Consider the following 23,453-nt stretch of genomic DNA (forward strand, 5'->3'; position numbering starts at 1 on the left):
TTGATTCACCTAATGTGACAAGAGTATATAGCAAGAGGGTGGCAGTGGTAATTCAGGGCCTGACCTTTTACACACATTATATACATGTTTCTAAGTGGTTTAATTCAGAGGTACCAGGGGAATGAACTAATTTATCTGAGAGATAGAATGGTAGAATGGAAAAAAAAATTCATTCTAGCAGCTCATGTTTGTAGAGATTAAATATTACAGAGGACCTTCACATGCTTGATTTCAATCATTTTTTTTTCAACCACCCAGAGGTGGTACATGCAAACATTCTATCCCCATTTTGCAGATAAACAAACTGAGAGTCAGAACATTTGTATTCCTTGTCAGCAAAATGTATCTGGGACTCAAACTTTGGATTCTTGCGGAGTTGCTCTAGTGTCCTTGCCACTAAGGTTCAAATCCTCAAAGAAATCTGAGACATTACAGTAGTCAATGCTCCCTCCAGAGATATAGATCACAATTCACATATGTGAATCTAGCACTTGTTCTCCGCTAAATTCTGCCTAATGAATTTATTTGGTTTCTCTTGAACTTGGGGAGATACCAGGGAGGCGTTACATGTCCACTGGTTATCTCTTGGGTTTGTCTCCACACCTTAGTCCCCTGTGAGTTGTAGAATCATTGATCTACAGCTGTAAGGGGCTTCAAATATCATCTAGTCCAATCCTCCCATTTTACAGATAAGAAAACTGAGGATAATAGAGGTTATATGACCCATCATTGCATATTCATTGAGTGCAAGAGTCAGGATTTGAATGCAGGTCTTACCATTTTTTCCTCTTCTTTATTTTTCAATTCTCAGACATTTGTTTTGCACCCACCCACTTCCCTCTACACTTTGGAAGAAAAAAAGCAAAGAAAGAAAATGTAAGATATATAGAACTCTTGTATTATAGAAGTATAGTCAAGAAAAAAAAAAATTCCCACATTGAGTTTTAAAAACTGTGTTTCGCATTCTGCACATCATCTCTCTGTCATGAAGAGGGCAGTGTTCTTCATCATCTTTCCCTCCCTCTCTGCTAATAACCCATTTTGGGATTCCTATTTTCTTGGGCATAGTAATAATATGGCTATGGATAGCCACAATCATGGACAGTGAGTGATGCGGTGCATTAAACTTTCCAAATTCCCTTTCATGTATTGTCTTATTCCTCACATTAACCTTGTAAAGTAAGTTTTTGAGGTGTAAAGTGATGGCCTCAAGTCACTCTGACGCTCTGGGTGCTCTGTATCTGCATTTTAAAAGGTTCCTGGTGCAGCTTAGTGGTTAAAAGAGGTAATTTCCTTGATCCCCATGCTTAGCTTGCCAATGTGGCTTTTTCCTACCCACTCAACTAAGTGGCTTAACAGAAGAGATCTGTAGACATTGTATTTTAACTATTATAAATACCTAAATCATCCATAAAGGACATATGAAGAAAGATTCTATCTGCATCTAGATAAAGAACGGATAAGTAGAAGTATGTATAGAATAATTTTATGAGTGTATATGTGTGCATATACAAAAATATATGTATGTATGTACATATATACATACATACATATATGCCTATTTGCGTCTAATGGTGGCCATCTATGGTGGGGGAGGAGGGCAAAAAAGTAAAAAAGAAATTTACATGATAACTTTGTTGTATATTTAAAATGAATAGTGAATTATGCATGATAGATTTACTTATACTATGTTACAGAAATGCATATTTTATTCCATAAATTAAAATAAATAAAAAGAAAACTGGGTACCATACTCCTCCAAATCCAAAATTGTTTTGTACTTATAAGACAAATCGATATTACTGTGGTTATAGTCTAAAAATTGGGAGGTTGGTAGAATATTCCCAAGAATTACATCTTTGGCAAAGGGACCATAGACCCCAGGACAGCAAAAGGGGTTCCCTCTCCCCAAAAAGACTACTACTAAAATTTAATAATTATGATTAATAATGGTGGTAATAATAATAGCTATTTTTAGTGTTAAATGTATTCATTATTTTATTTAGCCTTTTACATAAAGTATCTCCTTAATCTCTTTTGATGACTAAAAACAAGGACAATAAGTAACTTGCAGGACCCTTCTCCTTCTTCTAGGTTTGGCTTTGGACTGAGCATCTTTTGTTGTGTTGAAGAGAGACTTCAGTAGTCAAGATTTAGAGGGAAAAGCTAGTAGAATTTTCCCAAGAGGGTGTTTGCAGTTTTTTGTTTGCTTGTTTGTTTCTTTATGAATTCTCAGTTTTTGCCTTTTCTGAAGGAGTTGGGGAAAGTCCAGGGACTTGATAAAGTAGGACAGCAGCATCCATTTTTCACTTGAATAGATGGTCAAGGATTTCAGGTAAACCAAAGTCAGGAGACTGCACCCTTAGCAGAGTGGCAGTAGTAACTTTGAAACTAGTGGGGAGCAGATCCGGAGGGAAGGAAAGCAGGAAACAGGCATTTATTACATACCTACTGTACACCAGGCACTGCGTCAAGCATGTCAAAAGTATGATCTTGTGGCAGCTGTGGGGAGCGGCTAATAGTGCAGGAGAACCTGAGTTCAAATTTGGCCTCAGACACTTGACACTTACTAGCTGTGTGACCTTGTGGAAGTTTCTTAACCCCAAATGTTTTGCTTTCTCTCTCAAAAAAATTTATCTCATTTGAATCTCACAACAACCTTGGGAGGTAGAGGTTCTTATTATACTCATTTTAGAGTTGAGTAAACTGAGGTCCATTGTAGTTGTAGTAGAAGTAGTGGTAGTAGTAGTGGTAGTAGTAGTAGTAGTGGTAGTAGTAGTAGTAGTGGTGGTGGTAGTAGTAGTAGTGGTGGTAGTAGTAGTAGTAGTAGTAGTGGTAGTTGTAGTAGTAGTAGTGGTAGTAGTAGTAGCAGTGGTAGTAGTAGTAGTGGTAGTAATGGTAGTAGTAGTAGTGGTAGTAGTAGTGGTAGTGTTAGTAGTAGTAGTAGTGGTAGTAGTGGTAGTGGTAGTAGTAATAGTAGTAGTAGTAGTAGAAGTAGTAGTAGTGGTAGTAGTAGTAGTAGTAGTGGTAGTAGTGGTAGTAGTAATAGTAGTAGTAGTGGTAGTAGTAGTAGCAGTAGTAGTAGTGGTAGTAGTAATAGTAGTAGTAGTAGTAGTAGTGGTAGTAGTAGTGGTGGTAGTAGTAGTAGTGGTAGTAGTAGTGGTGGTAGTAGTAGTAGTGTTTGCCCTTCATTTTCAAACTGATGTCATGACTTGCAGGTGACTTTGATTTGAGTGAGGGACGGCTGCACAAGGTCACCAGCCTCACTTTCTCCTCCAGAGACGTCTGGATCCAGTGACCAGATATCCATCAGTATGACTGGAGATGGCCCTGGATGCAATGGGAGACCCTGGCCTTTCAAGTTACTTGCCCAGAATTACACAGCTGGTAAGTGACATTTGAACTCAGGTCTTCCTGACTCCAGGTCAGCGCGCTGTGACCTATGGCCACCGCCTAGCAGAAGACTGGAGCAGCGTCAGAGCTACGAGCTGTCTCTTTGCAGAAGTCCCTTGGCCACATGTTGCCTGTGTGTCCATCTACTCCTCCCACTTATCTTGTATGTATTAATGGGAGAATACAACCCAGATTTAGGGAATAAATTTCAACTACATTTTCTTACTATGCCACTTGATCAAATGTCCTTGCTCTGAATCAATTATGTCCTCTAGGTGTCCATTAAGAGTAAACACATTGCTGAGGGACTTGTAAGCTAAGCTTTCAAAGGACTTGGAACTATTGTGTCTTGAGTGAGGTAGCTATCTGCTAAGAGAGCTGCCTATGAATTAGGAGGGCTTACCCAGATACTAAATAGGGGTTTTGTTTTTGTTTTTTAGGGGAGAATAGTAGAGGAGTCTGGATCTATAATTTCATTAGTGAAGGGAATTTTAAAAAGGTATGGAAACTTCCTCTACTAATGTAGATCAACAACTACTAGCAAATTCTAGTTGTAGAAAGCTGCCTAGGGGCAGTAGGAAGGTTGAGTGACTTGTCCAACATAGGACACAGATAGTCTCTGAAGTTAGGTCTTGACTCCAAAGCTGATTTTCTCTCTACTATGCCATGCTGCCCCTCACTGAAGGCACTCATCCCCATTTTGCAGATAAGGAAACTGAGTCATAGAGAAGTTAAGTGACTTGACTAGGTTCACATGCCTAGAAAGTACAAGAAATAGAACTTGAAGCCGAATCTTCCTGATATCAAGTTCAGCGTTCTTTGCACATGGCTCCCCACTCCACTGTCCCAAATAGTTCTAAACATAGCCAGATGACCCCTAGAACAAACCCAAGAAGTATGAGAAGTAAAAGGAGGTTTCTAGGCTGACTCAGGCCACCAGAGCTCTCACAACTCCTGGGCCAATGGCTCCTTTCAATAAGTTAAAGAGGAAACTTGAAGTCACAATTCCTCCCTTAGCACCGAGAGGTTATTTCCAATTAGTCTGTGACAACTTAAAAATAGGTCTAATCTTTGGCCTCAACTATTCTGTGGTGACCCTTTAATTGAAACCAGTTTCTTGCATTCTCTTTAATTTGGAAAAAAAATCATTAAAAGAAAAAACAGTAAGTCAGATAAGAAAAAAGCCACCACACAATCCAAGTAAACAGTCCTTGGCTTTGTTGTTCTTTTATCCTTCACTCTTTCCCCCTTAAAAACGAGGCACAGTCCTGCAGGTCAGGCTTGCTCCCCAGGGGCAGCTGTCCAAGCTGAAAGGGTCCACTGTATCTGGGAAGCCCCTTTTCATTGTGTCTTTGGCTCTGGGTCTCTTCATCTTCAAACTCTTCCAGAGCTTATTTCCCTGACCTTGCCAACCAATGCAGTCTGGGGTAGGCTCTGCTCTCTCAGTATGACCCACACCCTAACTAAAAGGCACACCATTTGATGGTTCAATGGGTTGGAAAGAGTGGTTTCATAGTAATTGTTTTCTAAAGTCACAGCTGCCAGGAAAGAGTTGGCAAGAGTGTGCAGTCTTAGGGTAGCATGTCTGCAATGATATCTTGCCTCTGGGCTTCTTACAACCAGCTTTTAATATCAGTCTCCTGATCTAAAAAATATGAAACCAATTGAATGACCTTGAGATTTTGCTGTTTTTTTAAATATTATTTTTTGAGATATTGGAGGCCAATGCCTACAGATGGGAGATAGAATGTACTGTGTGAGCTTCTCGGAGGCTAGGGCTGTCTTGCCTTTCCTTATACTCGCCAGTGTTTAGCACAGTGCCTGGCTCAAGTAGCTGACACCATAAATGCTTGTTGATGGGCTGACTATCAGTATTCCAAGGGGCATTCTGACTGTCTCACCCAGTGAGTCAGAGCAGAGATGTGCTATGCATTAATTCAACAAATTCAATTTAATTCTAGAAACATTTATTAAAGCTTTTACTCATTCCCAAGTAGGACTGATGTTAGTGAGGGGGCCAAGTAGCTTAGATCAACATGCCCCTTGTCTAAAGCGCTGTGTTGGGGGCTAGGGATTTCTAGGACTGGAAGTACTGTTCCCTACAATTCCAGAGAGTTTGGAGAGTGAGTTCAAATCCTGACTGTCACTTTCTACCTCCATGACGTTGGACAAACCATTTAACATAATATAATGTACTTATGGAATAAAATTAAATGACTTTTTCTTTTTCCTTAACTGAAAAATAAGAGGAATTGAATTAGATAACCTCAATAATCCTTTCCAGTAAGGAATTTGTGAAAGCTAGTAGGGATTTTTGAAACTTGAAATAGTGTTTAAAATTCTGAGCCTGAATTCAGAAAGACCCAGGCTAAAACTCCACCTATGACACTTGTGTAACCATAGCAGGTTTTGTTAGCTGTGAGAGCCTTGATTTTCTCATCTGTAAAATGGAAACAACAATCATTGTCATTATATCATAAGGTTCTTATGAGGGTTGAACATGGTTGTACATATATACATATCTATAAACATACACGTATGTATAGAATAAATTTTGCAGACTTTCAAATTTATAGAAATATATGATTACTGTTGTTTATTATTATTATTATTAATTACCAAGAGAATGAATCGGACTAGGAGGTTCAGAGTCCTAGAATAAAGGATTTAGAAGTGGAAGGAACCTTAGAGACTTTTCCCCATTGTACAGAGGAGGAAGCAGACCCAGAGAAGGCAAAGCAGCCTGCCCAATAATACACAGTTGGTAAAAGGCATAGATGAAATTCCAAGCCATGTCCTCTTGACTTTCGATCAGTGGTCTTTCCAATTTGACAACAAATTCATCAATGTGATAGCACTAAACTTCTATATAATAAATAGATAGTGTAGTAGATATGATCAAAGGTCCTGGAGTCAGGGAGTCCTGGGTTTGAATCCTGCTTCAAACACTTCCTAGCTATGTGACCCTGAACAGATAATATCACTGCTTTGAGTCTGGTTCCTCACCTGCAAGATGGGAAGGATAGCACTATGGGGTGGTCATGAGGCCAAAATTAGTTGATCTATGTAAAATGCTTTGCAAACTTCAAATAAAATTGTTATATCATTCTTATTAGCAAACCATACGAGGTAACATCACGAGGTCTGTCATGAAATGATGCTCAAAGATAGCAACCCTCTGTTATTTCTTCATCCCTATTCTTCATTCTTGGCCCCTCCCTCCTCAGATAAACAGGGTAGATTTGGAGCTAAAAGTGTCCTTGGAGGCCATTACTTGCACCTTCTCATGTTGTAGATGATGAAAATGAGACATTCAGTTACTTTCTAGAGGTCACAGAGGTAGCAGCAGATAGCAGATTCAGGATTTAAGACTGGTCCTCTCATGGAAATACCAACACCTTTTCCATCGTGTCATGCTTGCTGCATTCTGGGGCAGTGACACCATATTTTTTAATATAGATGAATAAATGGGACTGCTTACTCAAGACTAACCACAGATAGGTGGAAAATCTAGCATCTTTCTACATACTGACACCCAATCTAATCCAACAAGCATTTGTCACGTGCCCCCTCTATACAATGTACTGTGCTAGGAACTGAGGCTTCCAGGATAAAACAGATCAATAGGAAGTGGTCCCTCCTTTCAGGACGTTACGGTCTCCTGGGAGGATATAACATGTAAATTGATAGACACATGAACATTTCAGGAGAAGGGAGAGCTATTGAGTTCTGGGAACAGGAATTCACTTCTTTTGTGTGCTGGGCGCTTTGGGTAGTTGGGTAAAACCCACGGACATTTCTCATAATAAAGTTTTGAATACTTAGGACTATAATGAAAACTAATTATATTGAAATACAGCTATCAAAATATTTTTAAAACAAGTTCACAGACCCCAGGCTAAGAACCCCTGGTAGAAGGATAAGGAAAGACTTCCTAGAGGAGGTAGCCCCTAAGATGAGTCTTAAAGGCAGCCAGAGAAAGAAACAAATTAATGTGGATATAGGCATCCTTTGTGTAGGCCTCTAAGAAAAGGTGAAATCTGCTTTAGAATAGTATATCCTGGGGAGTTGGACAAATGCATAACCTTTTCCAAGGGCCAGCCCAGGATTTTTTTTTTTTAATTTGCTCTTTCTTTCTTTTGTATTAAATGAGAATAATTATGGCCCTTTCTGAAAGCTCGACAAATCGCTGGCTCTCACAGATCAGGTTTGTTTCCTTGGAGTAATTTGGCTGGAGAAATATGTTTATAATCAAGGAACTGGGATTTATAGGGTCATTAGTGGTTGGGAGAGAAGCTTATAATATACAAGCCTTTCTTGAAATAGGACAAGAAAACATGCTACTGATAAGCAGATATCCTAGGGACTCCTTCCATCCCATGCACCCAATTCCACTCTATTCCATTCTATGAGAACTTATTAAGCCCCTACCCTGTGTTAGGGAGTTTAATAAATAAACAATCCCTAACCTCAAGGAGATTTCATTCCATTGTGGAAAATAAAAGAGCTACATAAAGAATACAAATTAATTGGGGGTAGGGATAGGAAGAACACTATCAAGTGCTGGGGAAGAGGACTGGCTTCATGTAGGAGGCAGCACCAGAGACAGCCTTTTAAGTGAGATGGGGATTCTAGCAACCCAAGGTGAGGAGGAAGAGTAGTCTAGGCCTGAGGACGCAGTCTATGCAAATATCTGGGGGGAGATAGAAAACCTTATAGGAGGAACTCTTAATAATTCACTAGGGACTTTGGCCATCTTACCCAGGGACTCAACTAAGAGATGAGAAGAGCATTAACTCAACAAATTCAATTAAAAAAATACTAACTTTTAAAAAAATTCTCAAATTGATTTTCTCATAGTGAGGGAGCCTAGTTGCTTGGATGCAAATGTCCCTGTCTAAAATGGACAATGCTCATAGTCAATAATTTAAGGAGATGAGAAGGGACTATGGGCCTATGAACTTTAGTACAGTGGAAATGATTGGGATGGGATCTGGACCCCTAAAAGGAAAAGTTCATGTCTTTGGGATCTGGACCCAAAAAAGGAAAAGCCCCTGGAATTTCCCAGGAGGCCCAGGTCCCAGGCATGCACAATCAGCTCTTCCAATTAATTAGCTGTCCTTTCATTGTCTGCACCTGGCCCCACCTGAGACCACCAGTCCTTAATACCATATAGACCCTTTCTCCGTTCCCACTGTGTGCACCCCAAAAACTGTGTGCAACAGAAATCCTTACCCAAATAATCCTCAGAGTTTTCTCAAGGTAGGAAGCAGAAATGGATGGCTTAATATGACCTAGAGAAAGGGCCACCCTCCTGACATATGGTCAGGGAGGAGATGCAGTTTACAAAAGGAAATGGCAAAGTTATAAAGCCCTAACGTGGAATTCTCCCCCACCCCCCTCCTGACCCTTTTCTTCCATTGGCTGGAACTTAGGTGTCCAATCTAAGCGTGGCAATCTACCCCAAGTACAGGAACAAAGCAGTAGATCACCCAATGTACGTCTGAGAACACTTCTGTCCTTATTTGGCATATCTTGTGCTGAGGTGGCCCTGGGGAGGGTCTCCATTGCTCTAAGTCCCGGATTCCTGTAAGGTCAGGTGACTTCTAAACTTAGGCCTAGTGGATGCTGAAGCCACTCGGATTTGAATTTTCAGAATGGGGAAACTTCACTGCAAATTATCCCTCACATCACAGTCTTCCGTCTGTGAAGGTGTTAACGATTCAATCTGACCCACTTACATGAGCTTGCAAATGTTCAGATTCCTTAAGAGTCTGGCCACTATGGCGGATTTTTAATAAACCTTGTTTTCTTTGACTAAAAGAAAGCTTGAGTTGGATTTCTTCAGGCAGGACCTGTGTGTCACTATTTTGGGATCCCAGCACCCCCAAACTTCAACAGAAATCATGTTGATTAGAAGTAGAGGAGATAATGGTCACTTTCTATCTGTGACATTGAACAAATCACTCTAAGACTCAGTTTCATTAACTGTAAAATGAGGGGATTGGATCAGATATATTCCACAATCCAAGTTTTTAATCTGTGATATTAAATAACTTTGTGTCCCTGGCCCTCATGCGTGAGATTATTTACTATTATGTCAGAGAAGCCATCCTGAGAAATGTTTTCCTTTGTATCCAGAATTTTTATTTCTAGGAAGACCAAGATTAAAATGGAAATACCGCTCCCCCCTCCCCCAAAGGCCACACCTTCAGCTATCATCCCTCACTTAGTAAATCCTTAAGGCTTGCTTTATTTATTTAGAATAAGAGAGACCTCAGAAAAGGTTGGAGGCAGAGGAAGAAGAGTTGGGAGAGAGATGTCAGAGAGAGCTTATGAACCAGTGGAGCAGAACCTTCAAGGACAAGACAAGGGAGGAGTTGATATCAAAGGCATAGTTTGAGGTGTTTTCCTTAGAAAGGAGAAGGATCATCCAACCTCCAGCATAGTTAAATGACTCGCTCAGGGTCACGCAGCTAGTAAGTGTCTGAGGCCAGAATTGAACTCAGGAAGATGAGGCCTAACACTTTGTGCACTATGGTGCCCCCTAGCTGCACTTCTTCCCTAGCTACCTCATCCTTACTTTGCAATTATGTGTGTGTACACTTTCTCTCTTTTTTTAATTTTTAATTTATGAAATAACATGTATTTCCATATCATAGAATTTAAAAAGGAAATTGCCCGTGAAACTACAAATCTATTGTGTGCAACTTGCTGTTCCTTTTAAATATGTAATAAAGTTATCATGTAACTTTCTTTTTTTCCCCTTCCCTCCCCTCTCTCCACTGCCCTAGAGATGGTTACCATTAGAAATAAATGTTTTCTTAAAATTTAGCTACTTGAGAATAGATGTTTTTGTTTTTTCAAATTTTTTTGCTTTTCTCCTCATCAACCAGCACAGTGCCTGCCTGGCATACAGAGGTGCTTAATAAATGCGTGTTGGTTGGTTGATTGAAAGACCAGGGAATAAGGGCTGGAGAATGCATTATGGGGATAGGTGAGCATAGGAGAGGGAGCAGAAGCCAGAAGAAGGAGGATGGGTCAGGAGAGAGGAGCGATTGCTTCCTTCTTTTTTATTTGTACACTCAATGCTTAGCACAGAATCTCATGCATAATAGAGGTTTACCTGCTTTTTGACCACCATGATTTCAGAGGATAGATAAGGTAGCAGGCTCCCCCTTCTCAACATAGACGAGATGGATGCAGGGCACAGAATGAAACATGGTTTGGGGCACAGCCAGGGGGGGGAATTAGTTTTGCCCAACTAGGCATATTGGGTATTGCTTTTCTTTTTTCCATATTGGTGGGCAAGGATAGGTGGTAGAGGAAATCAGTTTTTGTTAATGGGTGGGGAGGAAGTTGTTAAAAATGCAGAAGGGACTGAGGAAAAAACAGGAAAAAAAATTTATGCAATGATAACATTTAAAAGAAAAACAGCTTAGACTTTAGAATGATGATCAGTGAGATGATGAACCGTGATCCCAGAGGACCAAAGATGACACACTCTGACAGGGAAGGGGACAGACTCCAAATGTACAATGACATACATACATTTTCCGACATGACAAACTAGGGAATTTGCTTCTATAGACTACTATAGACTACACAGGTTTAGGGGAGTTTCTCTCTCTCTCTCTCTCTTTCTCCTTCAGTGGGAAAGGAAGAAGTAGGAAGGAGAGGAAATAATTGCTTGTTAATTTTTAAACAATAATTATTTTTTTAAATTATTATTTTGCTTTTTGGAGGGCAGGGCAATTGGGGTTAATCACATGTCAAGGTCACATAGCTACTTTGTGTGTGTGTGTGTGTTAAGTGTCTGAGACTGGATTTGAACTCAGGAACTCCTGACTCCAGGGCCTGTACTCTGTTCACTGCAAAACCTAGCCACCACAAAAATAATTAACTTAAAAAAAAAAACAACCTTATTAATTAATTGAAGAAAAAAGAGAAACCCAAAGACTAGAAATCAGGTTGCAAACAGAGGAGGTGCCAGAGAAACAATGGACAGGATTTTATACCCATAGATGAAAACCTTTGTTTCAAAATATTGAAAGTGAAGTCGTTTAAGTGGGAGAAAGGAAGGGAAGGGAAATTTTAACTCATTTGATCCTCACAACAATCCTGAAAAGTAGGTCCTATGATGACTATCCCATTTTACAGTTGAGGAAATCTGAACTTTTCTTCTCGACTCTGGGAAAAGCCTGGTGGCTCAGTGGATCGAGCTCTGAGCAGCCGGGAGTTAGGAAGACCTGAATTCAAATCTGACCTGAGACCCTTGCTAGCTGTGTGACTCCAGCCTCAGACACTTACTGGCTATGCAAGTCACTTCACCCTGTTTGCCTCAGTTTCCTCATCTATATAATGAGGTGGAGAAGGAAATGACAAGTATCTCTGCCAAGAAGACCCCAAACAGGGTAAAAAGAGTTAGACATGACTGAAACAAGATTACAGCGCTAACTTCCTGACTCCAGCCCCAACACTCTCCCTTGTACCACCAGCTGCCTCTAGTGATGCTGAAGTCTAAGGTGTGGCTGCCCCTTTGGGCCAAGGTCATGCAAGCCAAGGAAGTTGTACAACCAGGCATCTGGGGTGTTGTTATTGTTACCTATGGGTGTATTAAAGTCAGAAAAGATGACCTCAAACAAGTCACAAATTGGGCTTTTCTGTTCTGCCTTTGCCTCTGATCCCTCTAATGTAATGGGGTCTATAAAAGTTAAGAGGCCCCCCCAACCATAAATAGAATCATAGTTCTAGAGCAGAATGAGCCCTCAGAGGTCACCTAATGCAATGACCTTCCTTCCTTCTACAGAAGAGGAAACCAGGGTGCAGAGATGAGATAATTTGCTTGAGGTCACAATGCTCGCAGATGAGAGCTGGAATTTGAACTCTAGATCCCCTTACACGAAACCACAATACTATCTTCTAAAAAAGCACCAATTCAGCCCTTGAAACATTAAATGCTATGGATAGACCCTGAGCTGGAAAGAGCTCTGTCTCCCTAAAATGTTACAGAAAGGCTGGTTAAGCAAGGCTGAGATGCAGTAAGTCTTATACATCTTTCAGAAGCAGCTCCAAGTTCATCCTGGGGCAGACCCTGTAGCCGATTGCAGAGGGAACACAGTGTGACTTCCTTGGTGGGAGGCCACCCCACTGTCTAGGATTGAAGTGGTGTGTGTGCGTGTGTGTGTGTGTGTGCGCGCATGCATGTGTGTGCTGTAGAGTGAATTCCATCTCCTTGCTTCCAATGGCCAAAATCCAAACAAGTAGCATCCTGCCTCTGCTGGGGATGACTGAACCAAACTGCCAGTGGGAGCCTCAGAGAAGCCTTACCCTTAGTGATGGCATTAGACAAGACATTTAGACCAGCACAAGATGGCCCCTGGCTGGGGCTGTCCACATCTCCTGAAGCCCTCCTGGACTGTCTTGCCCATATCTGAAACAGAGAATGAATTACAGCTGGCCGTGTCAAACAGTGTTTTCTGCAGAAAAATGCCTTTGAATTCCTGGTTCATTTCCCCCTCTCCTTATTTTTATCAACTGTTCATGAAATGGCTTTTATTCACTGTAGGTGTCTCCTTGAAATGGAGTTGAAAGTGTCTGTAATTTTGCCGGGAGCAACACTTCAACAGATAAGATGCTATGTGTGCCAAGATTAACAAATAAATTCTATCTCTAGCATAGTTACCCTATTTACTTAACATGGCCCTAATGCTCCAGTAGAAATTCATTACTTCCATGCTCTCAGGGTCTTCATTCTAACCCAAGTTAAACATTCCAAGGTTTATGGAATTGCCTTGTGTGACTGATTTTTCCTAGATTCCTTGGGGGCATGGTAATTTGCATAACACTGGGTCAAAAGTCCTCAGAGAATGTGGTTACATGGAAATTTTGTAGAACAGATTTCTCCTCCTGCTGTGAAGGAAACCAGGCCTTTCTACACTGCCCCTGAAGCTTCACCCCTGGGTAGCCTCTATTCCCATCTCAGTGTTTCCTCATGCTTCCCCCCACCCCTGAAAAGTTTGAAAATAGGGATGGAGGCAGTGAGGAGTCAAGAGATCCATTGGGGGGGAGTGGAGATATAAACCAGGCATTGTCAAGGTTGTAGGAACTGGAATACTTCTCTGAAGAAAGCTCGAAGTGGTTGTGTGTAAAGTAATTATGATTCACTGGCTCACTGGGGGTGGCAGGAATGGCAATTTCCCTGCAGGCGCTGACCCAGAAGCCCTTTATAGAAGTGAAGAATCCCCTTGCTCTTCACCAAAGAAGGCCAGCCTTGGGGTGGATTTGGCTTTTTCTGCCTAGTCCCCCCCAGACCCACTTGGTACTGGTCATGGAGGACACCGTTGGAATCAGGAAGCATGCATACCCTTCTGATTCACAGACGCCACAGTAACATAGCCTGAACTTTTTAATAGGCTCTGTCAGTAAGCAATTGTACTGCAAAGATTAAGAATAATTGCTGTATTTATTATTTTTATAGCAGGTTGTTAGCAAAATATATGTGAGTTTATATGTCAAATGAAGATCACCCCTTCCAACAGCTGCTCTCTGGAAAACTTTTAGCCAAAAGGCTTTCTGTCACAGAGCTCTGGTATTGGGGACAGAATTCAGCCTAGAAGAGAGTCTACATCAGAGACAAAATCAATTGAGCAGAGATGAAACACGTAACAGCAAATTAAGACATTCATTGTGTTATTTCTGCTTAAAAAAACAAAACCAGAAACCTCAACTCTTTAGGGGAGAAAAAACACTGGATTTGGATGTAGGAGACTGGAATCCAAATGACAGTTCTGTGTAAATTGATGGCATTGGACTAGATGGCCTTTTAGGGCTCTTTCAGCAATAGATCCCTGATCATGGAAATGAGGACAACATTTTCTTTGGTCTAGAGCAGGGGACAGGAGTCAGGAGACCTGAGTTCTAATTTGAGCCCTTACCCAATCACAGGCCTAGGAAACCATGTGGCTAGAAGGAGTTTGGACAGCTGGTGATGGTACAGTATTGCTTACCTAACAGAGGTCCTTCTCCTCAATTCTGTCCTCATGTTGGGGGTGAGGAGCAGGAGAGGTGGGCCTGCTCTTATAACAAGACTAGCGGAAGGTCAGTGAGAGGCAGGAATCTAGGAGCGTTGATCAGGAGTTCCTAACAAGAGTGTCATCCAGGATCATAATGGAAATCAAGGGTCAGAACAGATTGAAAATGGGTAAATGGACAATGGGGGAGGGCATGTATCTTTGAGGTCCCTTCTAACTCCTTCTTTATTGTTCTAACTGATGAAATCATCAAGGAGAGTCATCAAGGTCACCTGAGAGGTGGTTGGGAAGGAGTCAAAGTAAATAGAGACAGAAGAAAAGTGGGTGATGGATAAACAAGTTACCCAAATACCGGTCCCATGTTATCAAGGGAAGGCGTCTACCAGAGATAATTCTAGGTGTGGGGCTTGGGGAGATGCATCTTGATTCAGGTTCTCAAGTCCGAGAGCCCTTGGGGTCCTGGTGTAGACTGAGCCTAGCACAGGGATTGTTAAACTTTTGAATGTCATGGACCCATTGGACAGTTTGATGATCCCTTTTCAAAACCATGTTTTTAAATACATAAAGTAAATTTGTTGTTGTGAAGTTGTCTTCAGTTATGTTCGACTCTTCATGACCCCATTTGGGATTTTCTTGGCAAAGAGTGTGGTGGCTTGTAATTTCCTTCTCTAGCTCATTTTACAGATGAGGAACTTGAGAAAAAAAAAAGGTTAAGTGATTTGCCCAGGGTCACATAGGTACTAAGTGTCTGGGGTCAGATTTGAGCTCAGTTAGATGAGACTTCTTGACTCTAGACCCAGTGCTATGCATAGTATTATAAAGGAAAACGATTTTATTGAAATAGTTATCAATTCTTTTTAAGTTCACAGCTCCTAGGTTAACGCTTCAGCTAGAGAAGTGGGTCATCTGAGACCTCAAAGAAGTTCTCAGACTTGGCCGGTGAGAAGACCTCCCTCAGAATAAGGAGGTGGCAGGAAACTCATGGATCTTAATTGTCACCCAGGACTGAGTCTTGGAGGGCTTATGGAACAGCATTCAGACTGTTGGCTTCCTCACAGCGATACAGTAAAGTTCTTGGCCTTCACTAGGGGTTCTAGAATTTATAGTCTTCCCAGATGGGTAAGTGATTAAACTGTGCACTTTATTTTATTTGTCTGAAAACATTATTCTGAAAAGATATCCACTGACTTCATCAGGCTGCCAATTCATGCCCATGTCCATGTTTGGTCCATGTCACAAAGAAAGATGAAGCACCCTCTGACTAAATCATTTCCCAGGTCATTTCCACTTCTAGCCATTTCTGATTTAAGATGGTAACCACTAAGTTGAAGAGGAAACCTTGGATTGGGAGCAGGGGACTTAAATAATCAATGTCCTCCCTCATCTCCACCTCCAAGCTGGACTCTTAGAAAATGTTCCAGAGAAAATGCCAGAAACGGCCAGGCCATTCTCCATGCTCATGTGAATATGCCTTTTAATAGGTTTTTAAGAATGCCTTTAACATTGAGCTTGCCTGAATCCCAGGATGACAGGCTCCTGTGGTTTTCATTTTGAACTTTACTTAATCAAAACAATCAGCCCAATGAGAGAGAGAAAATGAGCCTGGCTCCTCCCCATTTTTCTATTGTGTAGCTAGCCTACTGTTGCACATCTGAAAGAGTTTCTTAAAATAGACAACGGGTTAAAACTAATTCGATGTAGAAATATGGGGATGGGCCAACTTCATGTATGGTATTCAAGCATGGAAATGGAGTGAGGATTAGGAACATTTTCTCTTCTCTGGAATTTCAGAATTCATGGACATGGCACATAAGACTTGAGTCTCCAGGGTATGCCCGAAGCTGTCCCCCCCCCCCAAGGGCCCTTATCAGACACATGCTATCAGGCACTAAACACACAAGAAGAATCGTATATCCCTCTTTTTTCATAGATATATAGAGACAGAGGATTTTAGAGCTGGAAGAGAACTTCTGAGATCATCATTTACAGATGAGGAAACTGAGACCCAGGGAGGATTGCCTAAGATCACCAGGCTGGTTAGGGGCTTAGCCACAATCAGGACCTTGGGTCACTCTGGTCCTCAAATGAGGACTTTCTACTACTCAAAGCTGCCTCCCTCTTGAGTCAGTTTTTTTTTTTTCTGGGACACAACGACCATATTCCTTGTCAGAGCAAGTTGATGGGATGTGGTTGCCAATGGCCCCAAAGATGTTGCTGCCAAAATGTCTTCCACTGACCTGCTAGAATGATGGAAATTCTGCTGTTAGTCACTCCTTTGTTTTAAAGTGTAGGGAGCCTCTTGTTGAGATGCCAATCATATGGCATACTAAACTATTGATACTTTAGAACTGTGGGATCCATAAGCCCTCAAAAGCAGTCAGCCCTAACCAGCCACGTGAGAAAGGGCAAGGGAATGAATTTTACTAGCACATGATATGAGGTAATATGAATGAGCCACAAAGTGTAGCCAGCAGTATGTCTATCTCAGACTGACATCGCAAACGCACAAAAATCTGGACTTGGAATGGACCAGAAGTATATTGGCTTGCTTTGGGGAAATCCTGAGGTAATATTAATGGCATCCAAGTTATCCCTGAAAAGGCCTATTTTTTAGTACTAATAATTTTGGGATGACATTGCACAGGTTGGAGTCATATATAACCAAGTGTTCAGACTATGGAGCCTTGTAGCCATATAAAGGCTCTGAAATCTACCTGTGGGGTATCTGGGAAATGTAGTCCTGAACAGAAAGTGTTGTTTTCTCCTTGCCCCAGGAGAGAAAGTCTGATAGGGGAGAAATTTATACTCAGAGCAAGATATGGTGGTGGTAATTCAAGGGAGGAAGAAGGGAGAGAAAGGGGAGGAAGAGAAAAAAGGGGGGGGATTGAGAGAAAGCAAGCCTTTGGGACATGTTTTAACAATAAAATCCAGACACTACAGTCTACTACAGTCTGGTTGTTACAGGCGTGACTTCAGGAGTCCTAACCTTCACACATGAGAAAGAATTTCTGAGAAAGTGATTGGAGTGGACTAACACTGCTAGCTAGCTATTGTCCCTCCTTTCAAATCAGAGAAAAGAAAGTCACGGTTTAGCTCCCCTCCCTCTTCTTTCCTTATGTGCACAGGGGGCAGGCATTTTTTTCTACACGGTTTCTCTATTTCTTTAAACTGTTTCTAATTTTTTACTTATTTTATCTAAAATATGATTGATCATAATTCGTGTTTCATGTCTGTTAATTAATGGAATACAGGGAGCTTGTAAAAAAGGAGTTAATGAGAACATGTGGTCCAAACTTATAATTTCCTAAATTACAGGTATTGACAAACCATGAGACTCGTCTTGGGACTCTTCATGTTTAGGTGGTTTAGCCCAATGGGCATCTCAGTGAGCTCTGCTCTCCAGAGGAAGAAATATATTAGAGGCAGGACTAGGCAAAGGTCACACATCCAGTGGGAGAAGGAAGGTTCGATCTAGAAAGAAGAGCAGGAAAGCATTTGTTGTGCTTGGAATTACCCACCCCCTCCTCTAAATTCCAAAGGGTCAAGGTTATTCTCTCAGCTCAGTGGCCCTAAACTCTCCTTCACAGTATTATCTGCAGGTTGTCTATCTAATACCAGTCTCTATAGAACTGAGATTATAGATAATTCAAAGGGCAATGGAAAAATAGGTTGTAGCTATTCATAGAAAGCAAGGAATTGTGCAGGAGGGCCATAGAAGAAATAGCCTTAGCCAATTACATAGTGAGAATGAAGGATCACTAATAACCTGTGTGCTCCATTAAATCCATAAAATGTCAGGAAAACTGGTAGAAGGCTCCCAACATGATGTGTAGACCTTCTGTGGTAGATGTATTGGAAGACTGACCAGAACTACATAGGACAAGAATGGGCAGACATTTCTGGGCTGTGATCTGCCTAATGAAAGAGATGGCTCAAACTGATGAAATTATAGAGTAATAGAAGAAAATTGGGGAAAACCCAATTGATTTTTTGGTTAGACCTGAAACAGATAAATCAATTTGAACCTCTGTCTAAAAAGCAAGGATCTTGTTGTTTCCTAAGACACCCAAGGAATTATGATGTGGATGCATAGGTGCACTCAGCTGAGAAAGGGTCTGAGGATGGAGGGGTAGACATTGGTAGATAGTAGCTCCCAGCAGAGAGGTACCAAGGCAACTATTTGACTGACCTTTTAATGACTGAACACTTTGTTACCCTTCTGGGGAATTTATCCAAGTTGTGAAAGAGAACCTCACCGAGACTTGTCAGACCTTATGACCATCACCCATTTTGGGTGATTCACATGGGCACAAATGATTCTTCCAGAAGAAGTAGATAAAACATCACTAAAGATTACATAGACTTGAGCAAGAAACTGAAGACCTTATGGGCATAAATAGTATTTTCATCTCTGCTGCCATTCCAGGGTAAGGATCTCCAAGGCAGATTTGGGAAATGAGCAACTAATTAAGAATATGGTTTCTGAGAATTGAATTTGAATGTCTAGATCATGGCTTAACATACAGGAATAACAGATTGTTGTTAAGGGATAGAGGGCACCTAATAAAGAGTAGTAAGAACATATTTGCTTATCCAAAAGTGTTTTAAACTTAAGAAATAAGTGGGTGATGGTAGTGGTGGAGAAAGATATCTAAAGCTATGTGCATCAACTTATACACCAGACAGAGTTGCTTTAATGTAAGACCAGCAATTGAGACATGCATAAATTCAAAGGAGACAAAGTTAAGAATAGAGACAGTAACAAAATCCATGGCCTCAGACATCTACACTCAAGTAGGACAAAATATGGATAAGAAACAAGGTAAACTAGAATTCTTAATGCAAGAGGGTAGATTTGATCTTACATCACTGAGACTTGTTGGGATGAGGTGACCCTGGAAGGACATAAATTATTTGAAAGATCGAGCAAAGGAATGATTCAAGCTAGCTAGACTAAATTTCTTCCCCTAGAAGGATGGATTGGGCCATGTAGACAGAAACAGCTAGAATGATTGACACATCCATGAAAGCAGGCACTGACACTAAAGGAATTCTACCAGTTCCTGTGTTTACTTATCTGACCTCATGATTAGTATCAGAGGTGGCTGAGGTCTGTTGACCCTAGATGCATGTATTTATAAAAGGCTCCACCTATCTCTGTCTACAATATAAAAACACTCCAAACATAAGTGTTTTGGGCTGCTCTGACTTGATATTTTGTTTGGATAGAACAAATTTCCTGGGTTGCACATAATGATGTGGCTTCATTTCCCAGAATGAGACCAATACTGGTATCCAAGAGTGTAGGTGAAGTGCAAACATATGTCTCCTTGTTTCCTCTTTCTGGAAGTGAATATTTTACTTGTGTTTTATGGTATAAAGCTTGTAGTTAGGTAAAAGTTGAGCGAGACTATGTTTCAATTCCTTGAGATGAAGAACCAGAGTAATGAAAAGGGATAAAAAAGACTTATGTGTTTAGAAATATAATCATATGAGGAAATTGAGGAACTGGATGGTAAAATATGGTGGAGAACATGTGGGTGAATATCAATAGAAGCAAAACCAAAACAGAATAGATGATTAGAACATGCTTCAGACCACCTGGGATGAAGGAAGAAATAGATGAAGTGTTTGAGAAAAAACAGCAAAGAGACATGATATATACTGACGAAGGAATTTCAAATACCTGGGTGTATTGACTAGGTTTCTCTTTCTGCTAGAAGCAAAGCAGTTAAAATTTTCTTCTTTTGCCTAAATGATAATGTCATCCTTCAAAAGGTGCAGGAATCAATTAGAATAAATGCTGATGCAGATCCAGTTCTTACCAAAGAGGAACTTATTGCTAAATAAGGATAATGAAATGATAAGAATCTTTGAGGGTGATTGAGTAAACACAGAAAGGATGTGATATAAGGTGAAAGGAAAATTAAGCTTAATCTGACAAAAACCTTAGACTTTGGGTTAGCAGATTCCAAAGAGTTCAGAACAAAGATAGGGAAGCTCCCAAAGACTAACTTTATCTCAGAAAGAATAAGAAGTTCTCAAGAATGACACCAAGACCAACAATTCAAAGAGGAGGAAAAATGTGAAGTTGTCTAAAGGGACCAAGGTGGATCCACAGAGATCTCACTAATCTAGATTTTTAAAAAAGGATAGGTGCATCAAACAGAAGCTCAGATAGGCCAGAGATGAAGGCTAAAAGAACGTGACAGGGACCAATATAAATAGTTACGGCAGTGTGGAAGCTTAGAATGAATCAAAGCTATGGAGGAGTGACAGTAACCACCACTTATACCCTGCTTCATAGTTTTCAGGGCATTTTACAAATATTTTTTATTTGATCCTCACAACAACGCTGGGTGCTATTATGATCCCATTTTACAAAAGCAGACAGAGTGACTTGTCCAAAGATATCATGCCAGATAATAATAATTGTCTCAGTTGGATTTGAACCTAGGTCTGATGCTTTATTCACTGTTACCTGGTCACTAAGAATGTCAACAAGGGAATGCTAAGCTGTGCTGGGGGAAAGAGAGTGATAAAAGTAGGGATAGAACCACTGCTTGAGGGGGATAGGAATATCATAACTGATAACAGAGAGAACGAAGCTGCTTAATTTTTATTTTGCTTTTTTTTCTGTCAAAGAAAATAATTGTGGACTGAAAAGACCCCCAAAAAAGAACAGGCTAATAGAGAGTTGGTATTCAAGATAAATTAGGGGAAAGTAAGAGCATAGTTAGCTGCCTGTGGTGAATTCAAATCACCTGGTGGAGATGAGTTATACTCTCAAACTGAAGGATGTGATTGCTGAGATAGTGTCAGTAATATCTCAAAGGCAATGGAAGATGGGAGAGATTCCCCAGGACTGGAGAAGGACAAATATCATTCTGATTTCTCAAAAAAGAGAAGAGAAGAGAAGAGAGTCCTTCAACTATATCTGAGAAAACTTAAAAATTCTGGGGCATATTATTAAAGAGATAGTCATTGAACATCAAAAAAGGAAGGGATAGGGAGAAATGATCATAAAAAAAACCAAGGTGACTTCATCAAGAAGATGCCACACCAGACTAATCTTATTTTTTTTTTCAAATAAATTACCAAACTAGTAAATCAGGAGAATCTATACACATGTTTAATCTAAAATTTTTAAAGTGTTTGTTCAATTATCCTCTGCTATCCTTATGGGAAAGGTGGGGCAAGGTAGACTGCAGTATAAAAAACTTGATGGACTTAGATTAATGGACAGACTCAAAGAGTAGTCATTAATGTTGCCAGGGCATTTTGGCAGGTCTCCAGTGAGGTGCCTGAGGGATCTGTGGTTGGATTTGTGCTGTTTCATATTTTTATTAGTGATTCGATATGGGCATAGATGGTACCGTTAATATCATATGAACTGATGACACAATACTAGCAGTGATATCTAACACATTAGGTGGCAGAGTCAAAAAGATTCTGGCCAATAAGATCCTACGTCTGGTTGAATCTAAAAATAGGACATTTGATTGGTATTTGTGCCGTGTTGCACACTAGGCTTCAAAAAGCCAACACCACTAGGGCAAGATGCAGGAAGCATGGTTAGACAGTTTGTCCAAAACGATCTGGGAGTATTAGTAGACTGCAAGCTCGATATAAGTCAGCAATGTGGTATTTCAGGCAAGAAAGCTAATGGATTCTTAAGATGGTTAATAGAGACACACTATCCAACTGGAAGTGATTTTCCCACTGTCCTCTCTCTTGATCAAACCACATCCAGAATATTGTATCCAGTTCTGAGATAACGTTCAGGAAGTCAAATGATGAATTGAATAATATCCAGAGGAAGCAAACGCAATGGTAAAGGGCATCAAGATAATACCATATGAAGTAAGCTGATGTTAATTGAGGATATTTAGTTTGAAGAAACGGCAACTAGGTGGTTCATAGTACACAAAGCACCAGGACTGAAGTCAGGAAGCCTCATCTTCCTGAATTCAAATGTGGCCTCAGACACTAGCTGTGTGACATGTTACTTAACCCTATCTGACTCAGTTTCCTCATCTGTAAAATGAGTTGGAGAAGGAAATGGCAAATTACTACAGTATTTTTAGCAAGAAAACCCCAAATGGGTTCACAAAGAGTTGGACAATACTGAAAATGACTAAATAACAAAGTTGAAAAATGAACATTTGGGGGAGAGGACATTTCAGATGTTCTCTTTGCTACAGAGAAGGACAATCATGTGATGAAAGGATTTGACTTATTCTGCTAGTTCAAGGTTGGCTAAGGCCCAAGGGCTGCTTTGCCTGGGAACCTGTTTTTATATGGCTCCATGAGCTAACAATTGTTGTTTTTTTTTATATAGTTTAAGATGCAATTTGTTGTATTTGAATCCTATTATATTATTATTCAATAAGTTTTGCTTTAAAATATGAAAGCCATTCTTAACTCATAGCTGATATAAGATGGATGAGAGGTTGGACAGTAGTTTGCCAACCTCTATGTTAGGATCACATAGGTCTGGATTAGAGCCATAGCTGGAAGCAGCAAGGAAACATTTTTAGGTCAGGGGGTAAAACCCGATTTCCTAACAATGAGAATTAACCTAAATTGAGATAGACTGTCTCTGGAGATAGTTTCTCCATTTTTTTTGGCAGTTTGATATAGTTTCTACATGTTCTATCATGTAAAAAATATTTCTATATAAGTCATAAGTGTGAAAGAAGGAACAGATCAAAAGGAAACAAATTATGCTTTGATCTGCAGTAAGAGTTCATTAGTTATTTACCTGGTATTATTATATTATATATAATATAACAATATAATATAAAATAATATATATCAATAAAAATTTATATAAATAGACATAACATTAATAAATCTCATATAAAATAATATATAATATTATAGACATAACATTAATAAATTTCATATAAAATAATATATATTATATTACCTGATACAGATAGCTTTTTCATTCATGAGTCCTTTGTACTTTTCTTGGATGATTTTATTTCTTAGAAGAACAGATTGATCATTCATAGTTGATCA

The 23,453-nt window shown here is 40.1% G+C and overlaps 1 long non-coding RNA gene across 1 annotated transcript in view; it reads left to right on the forward strand.

Moving 5' to 3' along the window:
- Positions 1-23,453, forward strand: part of LOC138158444 (uncharacterized) — a 170,836-nt gene that overhangs the window by 55,256 nt on the left and 92,127 nt on the right. The window contains exon 2 of the long non-coding RNA XR_011167648.1: positions 3,219-3,387. This is a non-coding gene — a long non-coding RNA (uncharacterized lncRNA). The remainder of the gene's footprint in view (positions 1-3,218; positions 3,388-23,453) is intronic.

This window comes from Petaurus breviceps, unplaced genomic scaffold (assembly GCF_028583685.1).
Source record: "Petaurus breviceps papuanus isolate PSGF00001 unplaced genomic scaffold, PetGlider_PUasm1.0 174, whole genome shotgun sequence".
In the NCBI taxonomy this organism is placed as follows: Eukaryota; Metazoa; Chordata; class Mammalia; order Diprotodontia; family Petauridae; genus Petaurus; species Petaurus breviceps.